Here is a 23800-nt window from a genome sequence, read left to right on the forward strand (position 1 = left end):
TGACTTACTACCCCTAAATCACTAGTGCTGGTCCCAGGCAATACAGTTTGGATCTGGATCCAAACTCAGCTAGGACTTGGCAGCATGGGAATCTGGGGGTTTGGTTCATATCTAATAAACATATTATTATTATTTATTTAGATTCAAAATGATAACCAGATGAGTATCCAAGGCTCTAGGCTCTCTAACACCTTTATTATTTATCCAATATAATGAATTCCCAGCAGCACTGAAAGAATCATTATAACCGGAATAGAGACAGACACCTGCAGATACTCCTTTTCACTCCCATCACTATAGAAAGCACACCCTCAGCCCTCTCCAAAAACCCCTCTCTAACAGATGTATTTTGCTGCATGCTCAGAAGGTCACTAAATTCAGGCTAGTTCAGATCAAGATGGGGAGTAAGTCTCATAGAGAAGGCCCAGCCAGCTGCCCCATCTTCTTCATAATGAGAAGGATCTAGGTCAGGTACCTCTGAGGAACACAGCTGTGGCAGTATGGCCTGGGGAGTGAGTAGAGTTGTCAGATGTCTGGTTTTCGATCGGAACGCCCAGTCAAAAAGGGACCCTGGTGGCTCCAGTTGGCACTATTCTCCATTTTGTATTCATTACTTTCCTGTTTAAAAAGATTCAGTTATCCAATCAGAGAGCAGCAACAATATAATGTGACTTAAATGTCCAGTTACACCTCAGGAGTAACAAACATTGAGTAAACAAAAGTTTCCTCCATTTGCAAACACCCCAAAAGCTGAAAATTGGTAGTATAAACTATTTAGTGAATACCGTACTTATGAATTTGTATTTGTACAAATAATGCATTTGTAGGATTTGGGATTTTTTCCCGGAATGGAAGAAAGGGCTATAATCATTTATAATGACTGAAGAATGAATGTTTTATTAGCTCTTTTCATAACATGCCTATGTTTGCAATGGACACTTTTTTTTAAACTTGTCAGAAAGGTGCCAAGTGGGCTTAAAGTGTGTAAATTCTGAAGGTTCAGGTAAGTTCTTATTTGCCCCCAAATTATTTATTCAGCCACATTTATTGTTTTGAAAGCACTGTATTCCAGAAATTGAGAGTCAAAGTTTGAAATCATATCTTGAACGCTGACGATTGCACATGGAGATTTTGGCAAAAAGAGATCTATGTGAATTTTAAGGAAGTCATCCTGGGCTGAATACCAGTCTGTGGGATTAGAAACAAAAAGATTATTTCTGTTCTGTTCCAAGTAATATCTCTGTAAAGTGAAAGAGAAAGAGTGCTACTGACCTGATCAGAGTTTGAATGAGAACTCATATTTCCAGTGTTTGGAGATAAAAATAAAAAGAATCCTGGCTTTGCCACTGAGTGGCACATTAAAAATAAAAATAAGTTTTCATTTATCTTGACTATGGATGAAATCCTGAGTCTGTTGAAATCATTCAGCATTTTGCCATTGACTTCACTGGGGGCCAAGATTTCACGCTTTGACTTTAAAGCCACAAAAGTCTGTTATGGGGTTTGGTTTGGTTTAGTGTCCTCTGTTCACCAACAGTGCAATTATAGGCAGCAGGGAAACTGGGCCTCTGTTCCATGAAAAATTCGGAGATTTTTTCCCTTTTCTCTATGAAATGAAAACAAAAACAAAACATCAAAACCTCTGACTATTTTATGAAATGGAAAATCCCATCCCATTCAGTTCTAGTGCTGGGCGTATTGTGGTGGTTGAGTCAGTGCTCTGCCCCCTCCCTGCCCTTCCTCACCCAAGTGCGTATGTTGGGGAAGGCATAGCTCTGTGGATCCTGCTTCCCCCTGTGCACAGGAAGTGGTGGTAAGAGTTTTCAGCAGAAGGAAAGAAGGGGGACCTTATTCTCCCTCTGTTCCCTTCTTCCAGTGCGAAGAAAAGGCCATGCACTGGCTCTTGCTTGCTAGTTGAAATGATTCACACACTTGAGATGAATATATTTTCACCCCTAAATTATTTGCTTCAATTATATTTCAGAATTGTTGCTATTCTTCCCTAATCTTTTGCAGTGCATGATTGGTCACCTAAAATATATGGTACTTTTTCTTCTGTATGATTGGTCAAAAGCGTGAAATCTTGGCCCCCAGTGAAGTCAATGGCAAAATGCTGAATAATTTCAACAGACTCAGGATTTCATCCATAGTCAAGATAAATGAAAACTTATTTTTATTTTTAATGTGCCACTCAGTGGCAAAGCCAGGATTCTTTTTTATTTTTATGAACAAGTGGAGGAAAGTCAAAGAGATTGGCCCAAGTTCCCCTGCCACCCTCTGGGGAAGTGGCACAGACCCAGTGGTGGAGAGTGGGCTGCCTGGGACAGTTTGCACCAAAAGACTTTAATACCCTAGAAGGGAAGGACTATAGTGAGCTGGCCAGAGGGTAAAGTCACAAAGAGGAAGCTGAAGCTCCTGGAGCAAGAGGGCAACAGGGCAAGACAGGATGGATGAAGAGACTGTGAGAGGAGGGTAAAGCATCTGGAAAGAGCTAATTCCCAAAGTGACGCAGAAGGAGGCATTACCTGCAGTGAGTGGACCCCGTCACAGAGCCATATGAGTACTTCTTGGGTGAACCTATGCACAAACATATAGTCACATAACAGTCCATCAGATATTTGCTTTCTGTAAACATATTCTTGCAAACAAAGAAACAAACAAAGAACAAGATTGTGGAAAATGGGTAAAAAGAGTCAAATTTCATCAAAGTGAGCTACAGGTATTCATCTGAACAATTGCTCGCAAATATATATTTTACAGTATGTACCCAGATTTTATTATAATCCTTTGATATCAAACACTGATTCTCCGCTCATTTATACCAGTGTAATTCAGGCATAACTCCACTGAAATCCATGAGTTGTACTGGTGTAAAACCAGTGTAAATGAGAGGGAAATCAGGTCCTCCAGATTTATGTTCAATCTGTCTTAATCCAAAGACATGATCTTTTAATTTTTTATTCTGTTCTCAAAACCAGACAGAAAATGACCAAACATCTTTCCCTAGACACACAGCCAAGAGCTTCCTAAATTGATCTGTTGTGATACACATCAGATGTTTATTCTAATACTGACTTCAGAAGTTTTGCCTTCATTCAGCAGAGAATTTTTGAAGACTCTGTGAGAGCATTAAATAGCTACGTCAACCAAATTAGTCCTTCGAGAAATAAATATCCAATATTTTAAAAGAAATTACAGGATCCTTTGAAATAGATAGTCTTACTGTCAATTATTCTCCATGTATGGCTATGTTTATCAATCAGGAGCTGCTTAAAGGCTACTTTGACACTTCACTATCTTTTTCCCCTTTCAAACGTGTTTTCCAGGATTCCCTGGAAACTTCAGAGTATTTACAGTACTGTTTATTCCAGAGGTTTACAGCCCCTAATGCATGTGTTAGTGAGATGAGTAATTAGGCAAACATAGTAGCCATGTAACTCTTTTAACTAACAATTCCTTTCCAAGCTCCCCCCTGTTGCTTCCTCAGTATGAAGCAGGGAAGATTCTGCTAACACAATCTAATTAGCTAAAACAAAGAGTATTTAAAGAGCATCTAGATCCCTCCAGATCCATTAAATTACAGCACATTCATCCCAGTGAAGAAGCCTCATAAGTTTCTCCTGGATTTAACTGTGATAATCCATTTTGTGGCAAATTGCCAGCACTACTTTGATGGGTCTCATGCTTTCTCTTCTTCGGGAGGGATCAGGACACTGTTTCTCACTTCTGAACTGGGGTATTAACTGCCCCACTAGTGTCCTAGAGGAGGGGAATGGAGAGGGAGGGACCCGAGCCCACCCTCTACTCCAGGTCCCAGCCTATGGGCCCTAGGAATAGCAGTAAACCGCTTGAATTAGCGGTTCCTTCCTCTGGGCTACTTCCCTCTCCTGCCCTTCAGCTTGTGGGGCTTCCTGCCCTCCCTCTGCACAAACCAGGTGTCTCTTTACCTAGGGTCTTGGTCTTCTTAGCCCACCACAGCACTTCTCCAAAACCCTCCTCTGCTTCCCTCCAAACTGCTCTCTGCTCCAACACCAATCCACTCTGTTTCAACTCCTCCAAACTTCTCTTTGCTCCAGCGCCAAGCCAATCTGCTTCAGCTCCTCCAAACTGCCTCTCTACTCCAACATCGATCCACTCTCCTTCAACTCCTCCCCTTGTCTGATTGGGGGTTTTATCAGGTGACTGGCTTCAGGTGCTTTAATTAATCTATAGCAAACTTTCTTCCCTCTACAGGGAATAAGCTCCCTTCTAGCACTCTCCTGCTGCCCTCTGGCCTGGGCTTTCCTTGCTTTTTGCCCCTGCTTTAGTTCCCTACCCTCCCCCCGACCGGGCCAGATGCTTTTTCTTCGTTTTGTTTTGGGGTTTTTTGCTGTTTGTTTGTTTTTTTTTGCTGCCATTCGAGTGCTGGTCAGCTGACAGCTTGCCTGCTAGCCCCCCCATGCCTGCCCTCGGACACCGCTATTGCTTCAGCTGCAACCCCCGGAGGAGGGGAGAGGACCGACCCGCTCCCCGGAGGAGGGGAGTGGACGCCCCCAGACTCAACCGTTTTGCTGTTTGTTTGTGGACCCGCAATTAATTGTCTTCTTATCTTTGCTTGGCATTTTTGGAATGCTCCACAAAGACCGGGAGAGAAGACAGCTGACAGAGACATCGCCCGGGGAAGCTACAAATCATCGTGGAGGGGGCTGTAAGACTGAATAACTTCTGAACTGTATTCTCGTGTGGGGGGAGTTTGACTGCGTCTTTACTGCGTTTGTAGGGGCACAGGGGGTGTGGCACGGAGCTGCCCCCCGATCCATTGGTGCCCCCCCCCCAACACTACTGCAACCGTCACGGCCCCCCCGCCGTCCGTCCCTGCTGGCAACCTGCTATCTGCCTCTAGCCTCAGCTGCTTGCTTTGAATTCCATCACCCGGACCAGACACAACAGCCGACCAAACAAGACTCTTTGGATAAACACGCGTGGGTCCGCGTTCCCACCCCCACCCCCAGACTGCCCACCCCACAGTTTGCCCCTACTACCTGACCCCCAACTCCTGTTTCCTTCCCCTGTCCAGTCCGACCCATTTGGCCCTCCAGCCCAACAGGGAGAAGTGATTAATCTGCTTCCCCCTCCCCCCTCCTCCTTCTGGTGTCTCCCCGTCTCTCCCTGCTCACAATGGCGGGGAATGAGAGGGGTGAGGCCCCTTTAACAACCTCAGTTGCCCCTCCCCCACCTACGCCCCTGCCCAACCCCCAAGCCCCCCTCCCCACCACTGCTGCCAAAACACCTGCCACCGCCACCATTGGGGCATCGGCAGCCGGAAGCACCGGGTCGACTATTACCGCTGCTACGCCCACCGTCCCCCCAGATACTAGGAAAGCCCCCCTGGTTAGACGGAAAGGCCAGGGTGCGAAGAAGGGGAAGGTCCCCGCCACAACCACCAAGCCCTCCATGGCAGAGGCTGCCCCCACTGCTGTGACCTCGTCATCGACCATGGCATCCCTCCCCGCTGTTCCCTCCACCAGCTCTGCGAGCATCCCTCCCCCGGCCCCCAGGGCATATGCCCGGGCAGTGGCAGCCCACCCCCGCCTGCTGCCTCGTCATCTCGCCCACCCACCACCTCCGCTATCATCAATAGTGGCCAGGGCCCCTTTCCCACCATGACCAGGAAGCATGGCATCTGTTGCTTCCTGGTGCCCACCTCGCCCCACGTGAAGACATACGTGCAGGCGTTGGGGAGGGTGGTAGGAGCCACGGCTATTGTGGCGGCCTCCAAAATGTCCGGGAAGGTCGTCTTTTTCTTAGCATCGGAGGCTGCCACCCAGGAGGTGGTGGAGAAGGGCCTGGTGGTGGGGGAGTGGGAGGGTGTTTGTCCCCCTGGAGCCGCTAGAAGACCTGGGCGTCCGCCTAGTCCTGACCTCCGTCCCTCCTTTTCTACCCAGTGCCGCCCTGTTACCCGCTCTGTCCACCCTGGGGAAACCCGTTTCTGTCATCAGCCCTCTCCCGTTGGGCTGCAAGGACCCCACCCTCCGCCACATCCTTTCGTTCCACCGGCAAGTGCAGCTTCTACCGCCGCCACCAGCACGTGACGGAGAGGCGCTCGAGGGGTCCTTCCTAGTCCCCTACCAGGGAGCCCACTATCGGGTCTACTATTCCACAGGAGAGGCCTGGTGCTACCTCTGCCGATCAGCGGGGCATGTCCGAAGAGACTACCCCTTGGCCCAGCGGGGAGGGGCACCCGAGACCCCCGAGACCCGGCAGGACATCGGCTCCGTCGTTGCCGGTGCCCCTGGCTGCCCAACATCTGAAACCTCCTCTCCTCCTGCTCGATCCACCACTGCTCCTGCCTTGGCCCAAGAGACACCTCCCCTACAACGCCCAGACGAGCGAGGGAGCCCCGCCCTTGCTGTTCACAATCCAGCAGAGCCTATGGAGGAGGGTGCAGCAAAGATATTACTGGGCATAGGAGAGGGCCCGCCCCAAGGAGAACCACCCCCGCTCATGTTGCCTCACCGTTACCCCCCCGAGCCTCTGAACCATCGCCTCTGCCCCCCGACACGACCCCTGCTAACCAGCCCCCAGACGATGCTATGGAGGGCTGGACCCTAGTCCAGGGAAAGCGAGGCAAGCGGAAGGCTCGAGCTCCGCTGCACCCATCCGATGTGGAGGCCCCCCGGAAGACCAGGAAGGGAGGCACTAACACTGAGCCTTCCGCTATGCCCACAAGTGAGATCCATCCGCCGGTGTCAGGAGGGGAAGACAAAATAGCACTGGAAGGTAGAATCTCCACTCCACGGGAGACCCTCCCCTCCGAGACCCCTGAGGAAGCCCCTTCTGCCCGAATATCACCCGAACCCCCCGTGAACCCCAAAGCGACCGTCAAGGCGGGCCCCAGAGGAGGGGTCCCCAGGGTAGCAGAAGATGACCTCTCCTCCATGTATGAGGAGATTGAGGCCCTACGTTTGACCCCGGTCACCCAGGAAGACAATGATCTACTGCCGGCTGGCCTCGATCTGGGCAACCTTACCCCAGTCCCCCTTTCCCCATGCTCCCTCCCCCTAACCGCCTTCCCAGGCGAGCACCCTGCAGAAGGTGGTCCACCACCTGAAGCCATGGCTGCCAAATCCACCACAGAGCCTGCGCCTAGTATCACTGGGAGGCCCCTCCCCACCCACTTAACCCTCGAATCTGTTCGGGAGGCACCACCTCTTAGCTGCTTGCCTCCCGAAGCCCAGAGCCTCGCCTCTGCCCCCCCACCCCTGTCCCTGCCCAATCCACCTCCTCCTGCAATGCTATTGCCACCCCTGGGGTTATTTCCTTCCCGGTTTTTGCGGATCCCTCCCAAGGAGCAGCCTTTGCATTTTCCTGCCGCGACCCATTAGGAGCTGCAATTTTCCCTCCGCCATCCCCAAGGCTTGAGACAGACCTAATAACTTTAGCCTGTCAGACGCCCCGTCGGTGGTCTGCACCCTGCCTGCCTGCCTCAGCGGACAACAAGGCTGCACCAAGAGCCCCACGAGGGAATAACCCGGAAATTGCAACCCCACCCCCCCATGAGCTGCGAAAAGCGTTGCAACAGTTTTTAGAAGACATCCGTGGCTCTCCAGCTATGGGGGGACTTTGATCAAATCCTCCAGGCCACAAGGGCCCTTATAAAGGAGGGTAAAGGGAAAGGAAGGCATGGTGCCGTGGCCTACGGGCGGGCCTGCAGCTTCCGTGACGATTTACTCACTTACGGGATGGGTCACGGATTGTTGCGCGACCCGCCGGGGGCTGCGAACACCCCCGCCAACAAGGAACTCCCACCCCCCCAGCCCTCCGCATGACGCCCCTCATTATTGCAACTTTGAACACCAGGGGCTGTAGGATGGCTCTCCACAGGTCCCAGGTGCTCTCTTACCTTCGGGAAGGGGGATACTCTGTGGTTTTCCTGCAGGAGACCCATACGGATCCGACCGCTGAGGACAGCTGGCAGCTGGAGTGGGGGGACGGGGTCTACTTTAGCCATTCCACGGTTCGACAGGCTGGAGTGGCAACCCTGTTCTCCCCCAACCTACGGCCCGAGGTGCTAGGGGTCGCCGAGGCCGTGCCGGGCCACCTGCTGCATCTCCGACTCCGTACAGAGGGGCTCGTGGTCAACCTCGTCAACATCTATGCCCCGGCAACGAGCCCGAAGCGGCCGCAATTCCATCAGCGGGTGTCCGACTTCCTCAGCACCCTAGATTCTCACGAGTGCTTAGTCCTGGGAGGGGACTTTAACACCACCCTCGAGGAACAGGACCGCTCAGGGGCCGAGCTGAGCCCGGCCGCTGCGAACATTCTCCGAGAAATAGTTGAACATCACTCCCTAGTAGACGTCTGGCGTGACCACCACCCAGATGACACTTCCACGTTCACCTTTGTCCGGGTGGAGGCCCATCGGTCACACCACTCTCGGTTGGACCGTATTTATTTATCCCGTTTCCATCTTTCACAGGCCCACTCCTCCAACATTCGGCCGGCCCCATTCTCTGACCATCATCTAGCCACCATAACAGCCTCCCTCCGTGCAGAGAGGCCGGGACCGACCTATTGGCACTTTAACAACAGCCTGTTGGAGGATGAGGGCTTCGTGACGTCCTTCCGGGAGTTTTGGCTGGCCTGGCAAGAGCAGCGGCGTGCCTTTCCCTTGGTGCGGCGATGGTGTGATCTAGGGAAGGTGCGCGCCAAGCTCTTCGGCCGTGACTGTACCCGGGGCACCAGCCGACGGAGAAATGCAGCGATAGAGCAGTTGGAATGGGAGGTCTTAGAGATGGAGAGGCGTCTGGCCACCAGCCCCGAGGACCTGTTTCTCTGCGGAGCATGCCGGGAGAAGCGGGAGGAGCTCCGGGCCCTCGAGGATCATTGGGCCCGAGGTGCCTTTGTTCGATCCCGCATCCGCCTCCTTCGGGAGATGGATCGCGGCTCCCGTTTCTTCTATGCCCTGGAGAAAATGAGGGGGACCAAGAAACACGTCACCTGCCTTCTAGCCGAAGACGGCGCCCCCCTCACGGATCCAGTGGAGATGTGTGGGAGGGCCCGTGACTTCTACACAAGCCTTTTCTCCCCAGATCTGACCGATCCTGGTGCTTGCAGGGTGCTCTGGGAGGAACTCCCCACGGTCAGGGTGGGCGACCGAGACCGACTAGAGCTGCCTCTCACCCTGGCCGAGTTCTCGGAAGCCCTCCTTTGCATGCCCACCAATATATCTCCGGGCATGGACGGGCTGACCATAGAGTTCTACCACGCGTTCTGGAACATCCTTGGCCCAGACCTAGCCACTGTCTGGGCTGAGTCTTTGCAGGGCGGGGTCCTCCCCCTTTCGTGCAGGCGAGCGGTGCTCGCCTTGTTGCCGAAGAAGGGGGACCTCCACGATTTACGAAACTGGCGTCCCGTCTAGCTCCTTAGCATGGACTACAAAATCGTAGTGAAAGCAATCTCGCTGCGGCTAGGGTCCATGATGGCGGACGTGATCCACCCAGACCAGACCTATACTGTCCCGGGTCGCAGCATTTTTGACAACCTATTTCTAGTCCGAGATCTTTTGGAACTCGGGCGTAGAGACGGTCTGCCGTTCGCCCTCCTGTCTCTTGATCAGGAGAAGGCGTTCGATAGAGTGGACCGTGGGTACCTCCTGGGCACTCTGCAGGTGTTTGGATTCAGACCTCAGTTTCTGAGTTTTCTCCAGGTGCTGTACGCTTCCCCGGCGTGTCTGGTTAGGCTCAACTGGACCCTGACGGAACCGGTCAGCTTCGGGTGAGGATTACGGCAGGGGTACCCCCTCTCGGGCCAGCTGTACACTCTGGCTATCGAGCCCTTCCTCTGTCTCCTCCGCAGGAGGTTGACGGGGTTGGTGCTGCGGGAGCCGGAGCTGCGGCTGGTCCTGTCGGCGTATGCCGATGACGTGCTCCTCGTGGTCCAGGACCCGGGGGACTTGGCACGGGTGGAGGCTTGCCAGGCCATCTATTCGGCAGCCTCCTCCGCCCAAGTCAACTGGGTCAAGAGCTCTGGCTTGGCAGTGGGGGACTGGCAGCGGGTGAGCTCCCTCCCACCGGCGCTTCAGACCATCCGGTGGAGCGCGGGTCCACTGCTCTACCTAAGCGTTTACCTTTCTGCCACGCACCCTTCTCCGCCGGAGAACTGGCAAAATTTAGAAGGCAGGGTGATAGAGCGGCTCCGGAAATGGACGAGGCTACTCCGATGTCTCTCCCTCCGAGGGAGTGCACTGGTGCTTAACCAACTGGTCCTGTCCACGCTCTGATACCGGCTCAACACCCTGGTCCCGGCCCCGGGTTTCCTGACCAACCTCCGGACATCGATTCTAGAGTTCTTTTGGTCAGGAATGCACTGGGCCCCTGTTGGGGTTCTTCATCTACCACTGAAGGAAGGAGGGCAGGGCCTGAAGTGTCTGCACACTCAGGTCCATGTCTTCCGCCTCCAGGCCCTGCAGAGGCTCCTTAATAGCGCAGGTAGTTCGACGTGGAGCATACTGGGGCATGCCTTCCTGCGCCACTTCCAAGGGCTCCGATATGACCGGCAGCTCTTTTATCTCTGTCCGGGAGGTCTTCCGCGAGACCTCTCAGGGCTGCCGGTCTTCTACCAGGACCTCCTCCAGACTTGGAAACTGTTTTTAACGACCAGGTCTGTGGCGGCTACCGAGGGGGCAGATCTCCTCGCGGAGCCCCTGCTACACAACCCCCAGCTATGTGTGCAGGTGGCGGAGTCCCGCTCGGTGCGCCAGAGCTTGATCCTGGCAGAAGTCACGAGAGTCGGAGACCTCCTGGACTATGACCAGGGAGACTGGCTGGATCCCCTGACGCTCGCTCGGCGCATGGGGCTCTCCAGACCTCGTACCCCCCGGCGCGTACTTCAGGAGGTGAAGGCCGCTTTGCTGCCCGCTGCTCGAGCTTACTTCGACCGGGTCCTGCTCGAGGGCACGCTCCGCCCACCCTCTACCCCAGGCCCGCCGGAGCTTTTAATTGGACCCCTGCCCCGTAGACCCAATCGACCCCCTCACCCCTTTACTGTGAGCCGGCTGCATGAACTGCAGCCGGTACGCTTCCAAACCGCGCCAAGGAAACATCTATACAAGCTCGTGCTCCACACCCTTCATGCCCTCACCCTAGTGTCCCGCCCCAACACAAAGTGGCGAGACCTTCTGCCACATTTGGAGGGTGAGCAGCCCCGGTGGGCCAGCCTAGATTCCACCTTGGTTCCAAGGCCTGTTGGGGACATCAGTTGGCGGCTCCTTCACAGAGCTGTGAGCATGGGCACGTACTTGGCACAGTTCACCCCCATCCCAGATACTTGTCCCATTTACAGTGTGAAGGAAACCCTGGTGCACGTATATTTGGAGTGCGCCAGGCTGCAGCCCCTGTTCCGGCTCCTCACAAATCTTCTATTACGTTTTTGGTTGCATTTTTCCCCTCACCTTTTTATTTATGCACTCCCCATCCGTGGCCTCACAAAGTCGCGGGATCTCCTAGTTAACCTCCTCCTGGCCCTGGCTAAAACAGCCATCTATAAAACCAGAGAGAAGAGGTTGGCCGACGGAGTTTCCTGTGACTGTGGGGCCATTTTCTTATCCTCGGTCCATTCACGTATCCGGGCGGAGTTCCTCTGGGCTGCGTCCACCAACTCTCTTGTTGCTTTTGAGGAGCAGAGGGCGCAGTCCGAGGTTCTCTGCTCGGTGTCCCCATCCGGTTCCCTTTGTATGACCCTTTGATTGGGGGAGAGAGTAAGGGACCCCAGCCCCAGCCATTGCTGCTGTGGACACCACCACCTTAGAGGGGTCCTTTCACACGTGGGTGCATGTGCCCTCCCCCCCCCGGATTGTCCACCCCACAGCCTGCCCCTCTTGTTGGGTGCTTTCAAAGGAGGGAATTGTTGGTGACACTGGGCGTGGCGCCAGGTAACTCGAGGGGGTGGCAGACCTTGAGAGTTGATGAAGCCCCCTCGCTCTGGGCCACCAGGTAACTTGGAAGGGTGGAAGACCACGCGAGTCAAGAAAGCCCCCCGCCCTGGGCCCTGACAAGCTTGAACACTTCCCTCCCCTGGAGCTAATGAGAAAACAATTGTGATTGGTTGCTGTGTTACACATTGCATATGCTGTTGTTTTTGTTTTGTAAGTGTGTTATGCAAATAAAAACACCTCTTTTGCTTCAAAAAAAAAACAACAACACTCTCCTGCTGCCCTCTGGCTATGCTGTATCACAATTTCCAGGTCCTAGAACCTGATGGGTCTTGTGAATGACTGCACAGGTCAGCTCAAAGTTTGCTGTAGCGGTTCAGAAGGTGCTGCTGATTTTTCGAATGTTTGCTGTTGATATTGTATCCCCAAGTTGTGTAAATCAAATGCTCCTGAAGATGGAGGTTTTTGCCACATATATTACTTCATCCTAGCTGGAGCCATTAGGTAGCTGAAATGTGGCTATTCCTAGTTGCTCAATTACTTGTGGTTGCTCTGAAAATTTGAATAATAGAGAGACAATGTGGGTGTAGTAATGTATTTTATTGGACCAACTTCTGTTGCTGAGAGAGACAAGCTTTCAACTTTACAGAGAGCTCTTCTTCTTAATAGTATTTTTCTCCTGTGAGGCTGCTGGATACTTACTCAGCAGAGATTAATGGAGGGTATGCTCCTTGAAGCAGATGTAGCAGATATGATGAAGTACTTTATGGTCAGGAGGCAGAGTTGAGTTTTGGATTCTGTAGATGTTGCTGTTAATGCAGCAGCATTTTAGAAAATCCCTCTCTAAAGCAAAGGTTGCTGGAGACCGCTGAATGGCAGCACACCCTGAAGCTCAGTATTTAAGGAATATCTTCTTTTCTACCACAGGAAGGAGGATTGAGGCAGAGCACTTTTCATGAGGGTTTCTGTGATGGAGTATATACTCCCAAAGGTATTAAAAAGTGTTAACCGGAGCGAGGGAGCTAAATTAAAACACCTGGTTGCACCTGGAGGGTGGGCCCGGCCCAAATGAAGAAGAAGCCCTGCGGGAGAGGCAATCTTAAAGGGAAGAAGCCCAGATGAGCAGCGGGCTGCAGAGAGAGAGAGGGGAAAAAATCTGCAGTCCCTCTCTAGTTGCTAGGAAGTGAAGGAAGGGCCTAGAGAGAGGTAGATGTATGGAATGGCCAGGAAGGTGCTGTGGGAAAGGGCCTGAAGGAAGGCCAAGGTCAGAGAAAGTCCAGGGAGGCAGCGAGAAGTCTGCTACAGGGTCCCTCGACTGGAATCCAGAGGAGAGGGAGGGCTTGGGTTCCCCTACTGGCTACAGGAAAAGGTGCAACAGGAACATCCTGACACAAGGGTGAGAAGCACTGTTGAATTTGGATCCAGGCACCTAAGAGAAAGCCCAGCATTGCTCTGCACAAGAGTAGGAGGATAATGCTGCAGAGCCCAGGAAGGGGGAAAGAGACGATAAAGGAGTGAGCTTGGGTAGGGGAAAAGATTTATGTTTGTATGAGTTTAGTTTACTGAACTCTCTGTTCACCCCAGAAAGGGTGGAAGTAAACATGACCTGGCCAGAGGGTTGAGTCATAAGTAGAAAGACCACCACAGGATGGGAACAGCTGTCAGCAGGGGGCAGTAGATGAGGAAATCGCTGCTAGAACATGCCAAGCCATGATGGCCACCCTAGCAGTGAGTCCACTGTTCTACAGGTTCTGAACATTGGAAACCACTTTCCCCCTTAGTCCACCAGAGCCTGGATTTTTTAACCTTCAGAGCATTGTGTAAAGCTTTTCTCTTTGGCTTCTAACAGGGGTGAGATGAGGGTTTTGGGGTTGTTCTATGTGGGTCAAGTATTATTTTAATCTGGCTGGCTTGGGATGGGGAGGCTGGAGTGCATTATGTAGAACCGATTTTTTCTCTCTCTCTCTCTCTCTCTCTCATGTTCATTAATTGTTCTTCAGTCACCCAATGTCATGGGTGCTCTAAATCAAGTGAAATGAATATATCAGTGTTTCTGTGTCTGAGGATGGACCACCCCTTGTCAGATGAATTGTGGGATTTCTTAATGCCAAGCAGCAAAGCCACCTAAAGTGGAGACACAGCAACAAAATCTCAGTGGAAGGAAGCAGCCCTTTCCCAATGGAATTTCTGTTCAGCCCTTTCCCAACGGAATTTCTGTTCAGCCCTTTCCCAATGGAATTTCTGTGAGAGCGGTGGATACTCCCCTCCCGACCGTGGAGCTGCATCCATGGTCCTGCTCTTTTCCCAAAGGCCTCACCCCCTAACTAGGCTGGAAACCACCTGCCCCTGGTTGGGGGCCGGGAGTCCTGAAAGCAGCCCCTGGCACATGTTCCCAACCCCTGGGGTGTGCCGCCCAGGGCAGGAGAAGGATCCAGGGGTCCCCACAACAGCCTGGGCGGCTCTGACCATGGCCTGGCTCTGGCTTCCAGCCTGGCCAGGGGGCAGGACCTCAGGGGAAGAGGAGAAGTGAGGATGGGACCTCATGGTCCCCCCACTTCTACCGAGGTTTCTGCACTCCTGCTTGCGGTTACTAGCAACTGCTGGCTCATAGCAACTTTTCACTGGCAACCAAGGGGTTGTAATAATACTGTATTTAAATATTCATTCGGACTGAGAGAGTATGTGAGAATGACTCTACAGCCTGGTGGTTAGGGGACACAGCTAGATTTCAGTCCCTGCTCCAAGGACTATTTATTTATTCATACAAAGTGGAACAGCTTCAACAGGAGAGACTGAGCAAGATCCACCCCAGAACTCCTTACAAGCCAGGGGCTAGGGCAAAATCCTGGGATACAGGAGCCCCGGCTTCAAATACTGCTGCACGTCAGGGAGAGGAGGGACTTGATCCCACATCCCAAGCAAGTTCTATAATCACAGGGTTATTAGTTATTGGGAGAAGGGGCACTACCTCCTCTTCAATTTTGTGAATGGCACCTAACTTGCCTTATGACTCTAGCCTGATTTTGTTTTGTGGCCAAAACTATATGGTAAAATTTGTGTTGAGTTTGCAAATAGTTTGGGGTTGACTGAAATGGCATTTTTTAGGGGAACAAACTCATGGTCTGAAAAATTTCACTCAGCTCTACATGTACATCATTGAGATTGGTATTAAGCTCAATAATGGAGACCACAGTGGAGGTGGAAACGCTGTTGATGTCAATAGGCTCCAAGGCCAGTCTCCCACCAAAGCTACTACTGAGATCTGTAGAATGAAGAAATGAGATTTTGACAGATGTGGGCATGGCATGAGGCAAATTAATCCAGAAAAGAAAGAGCTTCCCAGTGGGCATTCCTTTTAGGGAGAGTATCGGGTCCCTGAAGGAGAATCTCCCTCAAGCAAGAGATGCAAAATGAAATGGGCAAGTGAAAATCTGTCATGTTTGTCCCCAGCACTGGGTGGTATGGTGAACTCCCTACTGACTGCAACAAAATTCTGAATAAAATTGGCCCAAATTTTTCATTTAACTTTTTTTTATGAGGAAAAACTAATGAAACTCTTTTTTTGATGAAAAGTTTAATGAAAAACTAAAAACCAACAAAAATTGGTTTTCAAAAATAAAAAACAATCAAAAAATGAAAAAAGCACTGATTTTTAATTAAAAAAACATTTTTTTAAAAAAATATAACTTGGTCATAGAACATAGTTACCATTTCCAACCAGCTCCAGTTCAAAATGGATTCACCTCAAGTCTATATACCTCCAAAATTGATACAATGTACTCCCTAAAGACTCAACGATGCATCAATTTCTTGTACTGTGTATTGTCCCACAAATGGGCCTGGGTTTTTTTATCATTTGGTTTGAACTGTAAACAATCATCTTTTTAATTTCCATAGAGTTTTAGTCATATTTAATTTTTTAAAATGCAAACTACTCCCTGGAGAACAAAAACATATGATGCTTGTTTCTATTTGGGGATATGCTCAAATCAGCACTATAAGCCCTGTATTTTTCATAAAACTATTTCACTTTGGCAATGAGCCAGCTTGAAAGGCTAACTTAATAATTGGACCATTTCCCACTTGCCATTGTCACTGATATCCTGTTACTCTTCAGACCTGCAAATCTGAAATAATGAATTTTTAAAAAGATTATATGCTATATTAGTCAACAAGTTTCAATTCCATATCCATTTAGAACAAAATACACATGCCATGGCATGCCTCACTGGACAAACTTTGTTGTTGTTGTTGCTGGAGGAAGAATGATGCTGAGCAGTCCTACCCAGTTCTAGAAGGCAGTCCTGCAAAAGGATCCTCCACTCCCATCCCATGAAGAGCAGCAACCCTTGCAATTTGAGTTACTGAAAATCCTCTGCCTTGAGCTACTGAGGCCAATCCCCCACAAAGAGTCAAAGAGCTGCTCTGCACAATTTAAGGAGTACAGTCCCCGTCTGCTAAGGGCATTCAGTGGCCCCTCTTCATCTCAGGACCATCTTCTCCACCCTTGTTAAAGACAGCCTTGCAAGTGGAGAAAACAAGGACCCACAAAAAGCAGTTGTTTCTCGCCCAATATCTCCCTTTGTAACATCCCAAGCTTCATCTCAAGAAGAACAGCATGCTGTCATTTAAGAGATGTGCCCTCCCACCCTTACCTCATATCACCCCTGTACTATCTGCCTTCTCAACCCCAAAGGCCTGTCAGGTTGTACAGTACCCAATTATTTATCAATATAGAGCTCCAGAATATACTAGATTCTGCACAGAAGACAGAGATCTCAGGAACTTGCAGTCTAGATGTCAGGCTTTCTGGTAACCAGCAGAGAGAAGGGAACAGGGCAGGAAAAGTTGAGGGTTAAGGTGGTAAAATCCTGTACTTGCTCAAATTAGGGATGTACTCATCTCTTTAAGGGTTTTATATTATTTTCCTTGTCTTAAAAATCAAAATAAAGGAGTTATTATTGCAGGATAAATATTAGTGACTCACACATTGTGGCTGTCATGGAAGAACCTTCACTTTCTCCACTGTAAGGTGAGCCTTTCCTCCAGTAAGCAACGGTGCAGTCTCTTGAACTGAAATAAATTAGTCTGAATTAAATTAGATTTTAAACTGCTTCAAACAAGGATGGTCTTATTATTCTGTGTTGGACAGCACCTAGCACAGTGAGGGCCTGATCCCTAATTGTCACTCCTAGGCATTACTGCAATACTAATCAACAACAACAGTTAGTAGTAGTATGTGTTTGGTAGGAACATGCTCTGCAAGATTCTGGTTCTGTTTCCTGTCTGTAACCCTGAAAGTTTAAATAAGGCTGGAAGATACCATGGCACAATAACATGCTAATTCTATTTTTGTAACAACTATCTGCTTTGGCTCAATATAATTTACTCACTTAGTTAGTCAGTGTGTAACCCTAGGCTGCAAGAACAAATACGTCAATCTTTGGGGTTCATAGGTTGTTCCCATCCACATCCCCCAGGATGATAGATGTGCTCTACTTTTGAAATTACACCAGGTGACTTGGGCAATCAATGTTACTGTTGTAGTTTTTTATTTTAGAATATATCTGAAATGCAGAATTTCCAGGATCGGTGAGTGGAAGAACATCTTAGTTAGTAAAAGGTGCTCCACATCACAGCGTATAAATAGATCTAGCTGAGAACATAGCAATAGCTCTGCTGCTGCTGGTATCTCAGAACTGAGCTGATCCTAATCAACACAACGGGTGATTGTTTCTTGCTGTCTTTCCCTGTGTTGTGAGGCAACGATTGCAATGATACCAAATACTAAAGTGGATGAAACTCAAGGAGGTAAACAGTAATCTTACAGTAGGAAGTACACTCAGAGTAGTTTGAACATATTCACAGGCTGGTTCTCTCTGTTGGGGATGAGATCTAAAACTTCCCCCATTACACACACACAGTGTATCTTAGGAGAGGGCTGTATCATTGCATACACCCATTGATCTGTGCTGTGAAGTGGTTCCCAGCACTGCCACCTTCCCTGGCCGGTAATTCTGAGAACAGTGCCCTTGCTTGGATCAGCAGATATTGCATGTTTTTATTTTGGATTGTCTCAGAGCTGCTTCCTAGGATGTGCTGGTTGCCTAGTACAGGTGGCCTTTAACTAAAGATTAAACAAAACTGTACTGGAAACCTGAGGATAACATTAAAGTGGTTAGTTAAGATAGAAGTTTGTCTATTGAATTGGTTACTAGTGCAGATATCATTATCAAGAGGAAGTGTGGTCTAATGAACTAGAATGAGGATCAAGGATCCCTTATCTCCTCTTTGTCTATGTTCCCCCATCTGTAAAATGGGGATAATAATACTAATTTGCTAGCACTTAACTTGCAAGGAGGATTAATTAGTTAATATTTGCACATTGCTTTAAAAATGAAAAATGCTGATTTAAATCATTTACCTGAATCCAAGGTCAAAACCGGCACAGAACTTCCTAGAACCAGAGAAAGAAAAGTGGTAGAATCCAAGAATTTCGTTAGTGACCTCCTCATACCAATCTAATTAACCTGGGAAGTGTTCAAATACTATGGTAATAGGTACGCACACAAAACACTGAGTAGATATTATTTATAAAAGAAAAATGCCAAAGTATAATTCTTTAGAAAAGGAAGAAAGGGAGTAATTGTTTGACTAAAAGCCTAACCATTTTTCAAACCACAGACAAAGATAGATCAAAGACCTTATCCCACAAGCTCCTTATTCCAAGTAGTAGAAATGGGGGATATAGAATAGTGCAGTGTTTTAGCTAATTCTCTCTCTGTGACCATGAATTGAGGAAGCTCAATAGATGCCAATAATTGCTGACGGCTCTGAAATTAAAGATGCCAAGAAGACCAATATTAAACATTTAGTTTAAGTTAATGAACATTTTCTTTCTTCTAGTAATCAATGCTATAAAAATAGCAACAATTCTTTGTTTTTTCCCTTGGAATGAATTGAATAATCCTGGTAACAATTAAGCAAAGACAATGAGTTCTCACTCTACAGTAATGACTCTGAATTCTCTATGAAGCCAATAAGGGAACCATGTAACTGCTAGTAGTATTGGAATGGTTTAGTAGAGGAAATTATTAATCTTCCATAGAGGCTGTGGTCTGGAGGACCAGGCACTGGCCTGATAGCTAAGACAGCTGGATTCACTTCCCAGTTCCGCTATTTTACAGACTCTCTGAACTTGGGCAAGTCAGCTCTTTGCCTCAGTTTCCAAACCAGTGAAATGGGAAAATGATACTTACATTCTTAAAGTGTTTTGAGGGTATCTACGGCTGTAAAAAGCAAATGATTGTTTGTCATAGATTCTGAGGCCAGAAGAGACCATTGTGATCTAGTCTGATCTCCTGTATAACACAGGCCATAGAATTTCCCCAAAATAATTCCTAGGGCAGATCTTTTAGAAAAAACATCCAGTCTTGTTTTAAAAATTGTCGGTGATGGAGAATCTAACATGATCCTTGGTAAATTGTTCCAAGGTTTTAATTACTCTTGCCATTAAAAACGTACACCTTATTTCCAGTCTGATTTTTCTAGCTTCAATTTTCAGCCATTGGATCGTGTTTGTTATACCTTTCTCTGCTATATTAAAGAGCCCATTATTAAATATTTGTTCCCCATATAGATACCTAAAGACTGTAATCAAGTCACCCCTTAACCTTTTTTGTTACTAAAATAGATAGACTCAAAGAGCTCAATCTCCATAAAGTGTGTTTTCTAATTCTGTAATCATTCTAGTGGCTCTTCTCGGAACCCTTTCCAATTTATCAACATCCTTCTTGAACTGTGGACACTGGAACTGCACACAGTATTCCAGAAGTGGTCACACCAGTGTCAAATAAAGAGGTAAATAACCTCTCTACTCCTATTTGAGATTCCCCTGTTTATGCATCCCAGGATCACATTAGCTCTTTTTGGTATGATCTCATACTAGGAGATCAAATTCAGCTGATTATCCACCACAGTCCCCAGATCTTTTTCACAGTTACTGCTTCTCAGAATAGAGTCCCCCATCCTGTAAGTATGGCCTACATTCTTTGTTCCTAGATGTATACATTTACATTTAACCGTATTAAAACACATATTGTTTGCTTGTACCCAGTTTACCAAGCAATCCAGGGCATTCTGAATCAATGACCTGTCCTCTTCATTACTTACCACTCTCCCAATTTTTGTGTCATCTGCAAACTTTATGAGTGATTATTTTATTTCTTTCTTTCATCTCATTAAAAAAAGTTAAATAGTGTAAAATGTTAAATAGTGTAAGAAGTGTAAGAACCAAACCCTGTGGGACCCACTGGAAGACACCCACTCAATGATGATTTCCCATTTACAATTGCATTTTTATACCTATCACTTAGCCAATTTTTAATATGTGCCATGTTAAATTTATATCACTCTAGTTTTTTAATCAAAATTGTGTGTGGTACTAAATCAAATGCCTTACAGAAATCTAAGTATAGTATGTCAATACTATTACCTTTATCAACCCAACATGTAATCTCATCAATAATGATATCAAGTTAATTTGACAGGATCTGTTTTCCATAAAACCATGTTGATTTGCATTACTTATACTACTCTCCTTTAATTCTTTATTAATCAAGGCTCTTATCAGCTGCTCCATTATCTTGCCCAAGATTGGTGTCAGGCTGACAGGCCTGTATTTACCCAGGTAATTCCATTTACCCTTTATGAACATTGCCAAAACAGTTACTTTCTTCCAGTTTTGGGGACCTTCACAATTGTTCCAAGACATATTGAAAATCAGCATTAACATTCCTCCAAGATCCTTAGCCAGCTCTTTTAGAACTCTTGGATGCAAGTTGTTGCTGGTTAACATCCTATAGAGGTACTAGTGGAATGGAAAGTATGTTATCATTACCATATGATGAGACTATATAATCTGTTTTTTCCCAAATAGAGAACAGAAATATTTATTCAACTTCTGCTTTTTCTACATTATTATTGGCAATTCTATCATTTACATCTAGTAATGGACCAATACCATTTTTGAAATAGAGTGCCTCGCCCACGCCCCTCTTGCCCACTCAGCCCTTCCTAAATAGGTTATAACCATTGAGTTTAACATTTTAATAGTGTGAATCATGTCACCAGGTTTCAGTAATACCAGCTAAATTTAATATGTGCTTATAAATGAGCAATTCCAATTCTTCTTGTTTGTTATCTAGGCTTCTACCATTGGTCTATAGGAGGGGTGGGCAAACTTGCCACATTGGCATTGCAAAACTGTACGGAGGGCTGGGTAGGGAAGGCTGTGCCTCCCCAAAGAACCTAGCCCCTGCCCCCATCCGCCCCCTCCCACTTCCCACCCCCCTCAGAACCCCTGACCCATCCAACGCTCCTAGTCCCCTGACCACACCCTCTCGGGACCCCGGCCCCTAACCACCCCGCAGGACCCCACCCCCATCCAACCCCTCCATGCTCTCTGTCCCCTGACTGTCTTGACCCCTATCCACACCCCCGCCCCCAGAGAGGCTCTCCCAGGACTCCCATGCCTATCCAACCACCCCCTGTTCCTGTCCCCTGGCTGCCCCCCCCCGTAACCTCCGTCCCATCCAACCACCCCCTGCTCCCTGTCCCCTGACTGCCCTCTGGGACCCCTTGCCCCTTATCCAACCCCCCTCCCCCCCTTTACCATGCTGTTCAAAGCAGCAAAGCCCCACCACCTGGCCAGAGCCAGCCATGCCACCACCACGCTGCCCGGCAAGACCGGCGGGCCAGAGCACTGGCGGTGCATCGCGCTGAGGCTGCAGGGGAGGGGAGACAGCGGGGGAGGGGCCAAGGGCTAGCCTCCCTGGCCAGGAACTCAGGGGCCAGGCAGGACAGTCCCGCAGGCTGGATGAGGCCTGTGGGCTATAGTTTGCCCACCTCTGGTCTATAGGCAATTCAATATTTTTTTCTTATCCTGTTCTTTGGTTCCTTGATTAATTTTGTTCTCAACATCTCAATTTTGTGCTATCTGAGTGCTTGTATCTTCCCTCCCTTTACCTTCCACATTTGATATTAGTTTAATGCTCCCCTGACTAGTCTAGCCAGCCTGTCTCCAAGAAGGATGGTTTCCCTTGTAAGTACTTGTATTGGGGTGGAGGCCAAGCAAACTATAAAGTCCCCCTCTCCACAAAAGATGGACCAATGTTCCACAAAACAAAAACCCTACACCACTTATCTAGCCAGCAGGCCTCTTCCAATATCTTCTGCCTTCTGTCTTCTTTCATTCATGGGACAGAAAAGATATCTGAGAAGATCGCTTGAACATTCTTCATCAGCATGCTTCTGAGTCCACCGACCCCCACACACACACAACTCCAACTCTTCTGTTTCTCCCCCATCTTCTTCTTAGCACACCTCCCCTCCTGATTCCTAATGATGAGTGTTGTATTTACAATAAAATTGGACAGAACGTTTCTGACAAAACATATTTTCAATGAGATATACTGTTTTGTCAAAATCAAAACATGTCATGGAGTTGTATTGATTCTGAAGAATTTTGTGATGGGAAGGTTTCTGAGGTCCAAAGCTGTATGGATGCTTCTGACCAGAGAGTGCTAGAGAGACCTAAATCAAAAACCTGACCTTTCTGATCTGAAATGGAAGTTTTGATGCAATTCCATTTTGTGAAAATGTTCAAAATTTTTGTTTTCATTCCAGTGCAGAATGAAAACAATTTCTGAAACCTAGAAAGCTGTGAAACAGAACTGTTGTTGTCCAGCCAGTTCTAATTTCCAAGTAATGTTACATGTAGGTTTTTTGCCTTACCATTGTGAGGTCATATAAGTGTGCCTCTTCATTCTCTTTTCACGTAGTTCCGTGGGCTGTCACTGAACTGCATGTCCCCAAATGATTTGCAGTGCTATTTACCTGCAGAAATGTCTGTCCAGGGAAAAGATAACAACAACAGGCCTTTTAACTATTTTTAAATGACAAAAGTATTATAATTGAAAGAAAGGGATCATAATCCAGTTTTAATTTTTCTATTTTAAACTCTAGCAAGTTGATATCAGGAGAAGGGAAACACAGAATCCAGCCACTGTCCCACTCCATTTAGTGCTCACTAAAACTAGAAGAAATTAGTCACAGCAAAAATATATATGATTAGATTAGGCTCACAAACTTAGATTTTTCTATTAAATGATTTAACAAATCATTTATTATTTGTATTATTCCAGTGCTGAGGAGCCCCAGTCATGGACCAGGACCCCATTGTGCTAGGCACTGTACAAACACAACTAATTTAGGGTTCATAAAGATTCCTACCTTGTTTAGCATAGTTTGGGATGTACCTCACTGAAAGGTTTAACAATGTTAGCTCAAAATGCTTGAGCATCATGCAAAGTGTTTCCTTCTACTCAGGGCTTGGGCATGAACTGCCCAAGTGCTTATGCCAGTTAATCCTTCACTGCTGTATGTCATTTCCCACCAGCAAAGGCTGCTTCAACATGTTAATGATTGTCTGAGTAATAAGGCACCATGGGCTGTGTGATAGCACTGATTAATTCACAGCTCAGCTTCCGTGCACCTGAGGTGTTCATTGATCAGCATGGCTGTGAGGTCTGAAGAGTCTTGGGATTATTAAATGAGCTTTTACATTTGAAATAAATCATATTTTTAATGGTTAAAATGCTTTGTAAGAAATTTTCAAGTCAGCTAAAATCTGAGAAAGCCATAATTAGACAGATTCCTGGAGGAAAATATTTTAACCATCACAGGATTTATAATTTGGGCATGGGGGGAAAGCTCATTAACTGACTCTTTTCTTTTCTTTATGCCAAAGAATTTTTCTTCCCTTCTTAGTACGTTTAAATATTTCTCCCTTATCTTATGCATCATTAGGGTACCACATTATGGTTCCCA

At 47.9% G+C, this 23800-nt stretch overlaps 1 long non-coding RNA gene across 2 annotated transcripts; it reads right to left on the reverse strand.

Moving 5' to 3' along the window:
- Nucleotides 1-225: 225 nt before the first annotated feature.
- On the reverse strand, nt 226-23289 carry LOC311515377. Of its 2 annotated transcripts, none has more exons than XR_014710119.1 (6): nt 23204-23289; nt 22706-22819; nt 18336-18368; nt 16899-16984; nt 2526-2577; nt 226-618 (listed from the first exon to the last, which is right to left on the reverse strand). It is a non-coding gene; the product is annotated as an uncharacterized lncRNA (long non-coding RNA). The 2 variants fall into 2 exon arrangements; XR_014710120.1 differs by lacking the exon at nt 226-618 and adding an exon at nt 1537-1606.
- Nucleotides 23290-23800: the final 511 nt, after the last annotated feature.

The sequence above is a fragment of the Lepidochelys olivacea genome, assembly GCF_965140295.1.
Source record: "Lepidochelys olivacea isolate rLepOli2 genome assembly, chromosome: 1".
Lineage (NCBI taxonomy): Eukaryota > Metazoa > Chordata > Testudines > Cheloniidae > Lepidochelys > Lepidochelys olivacea.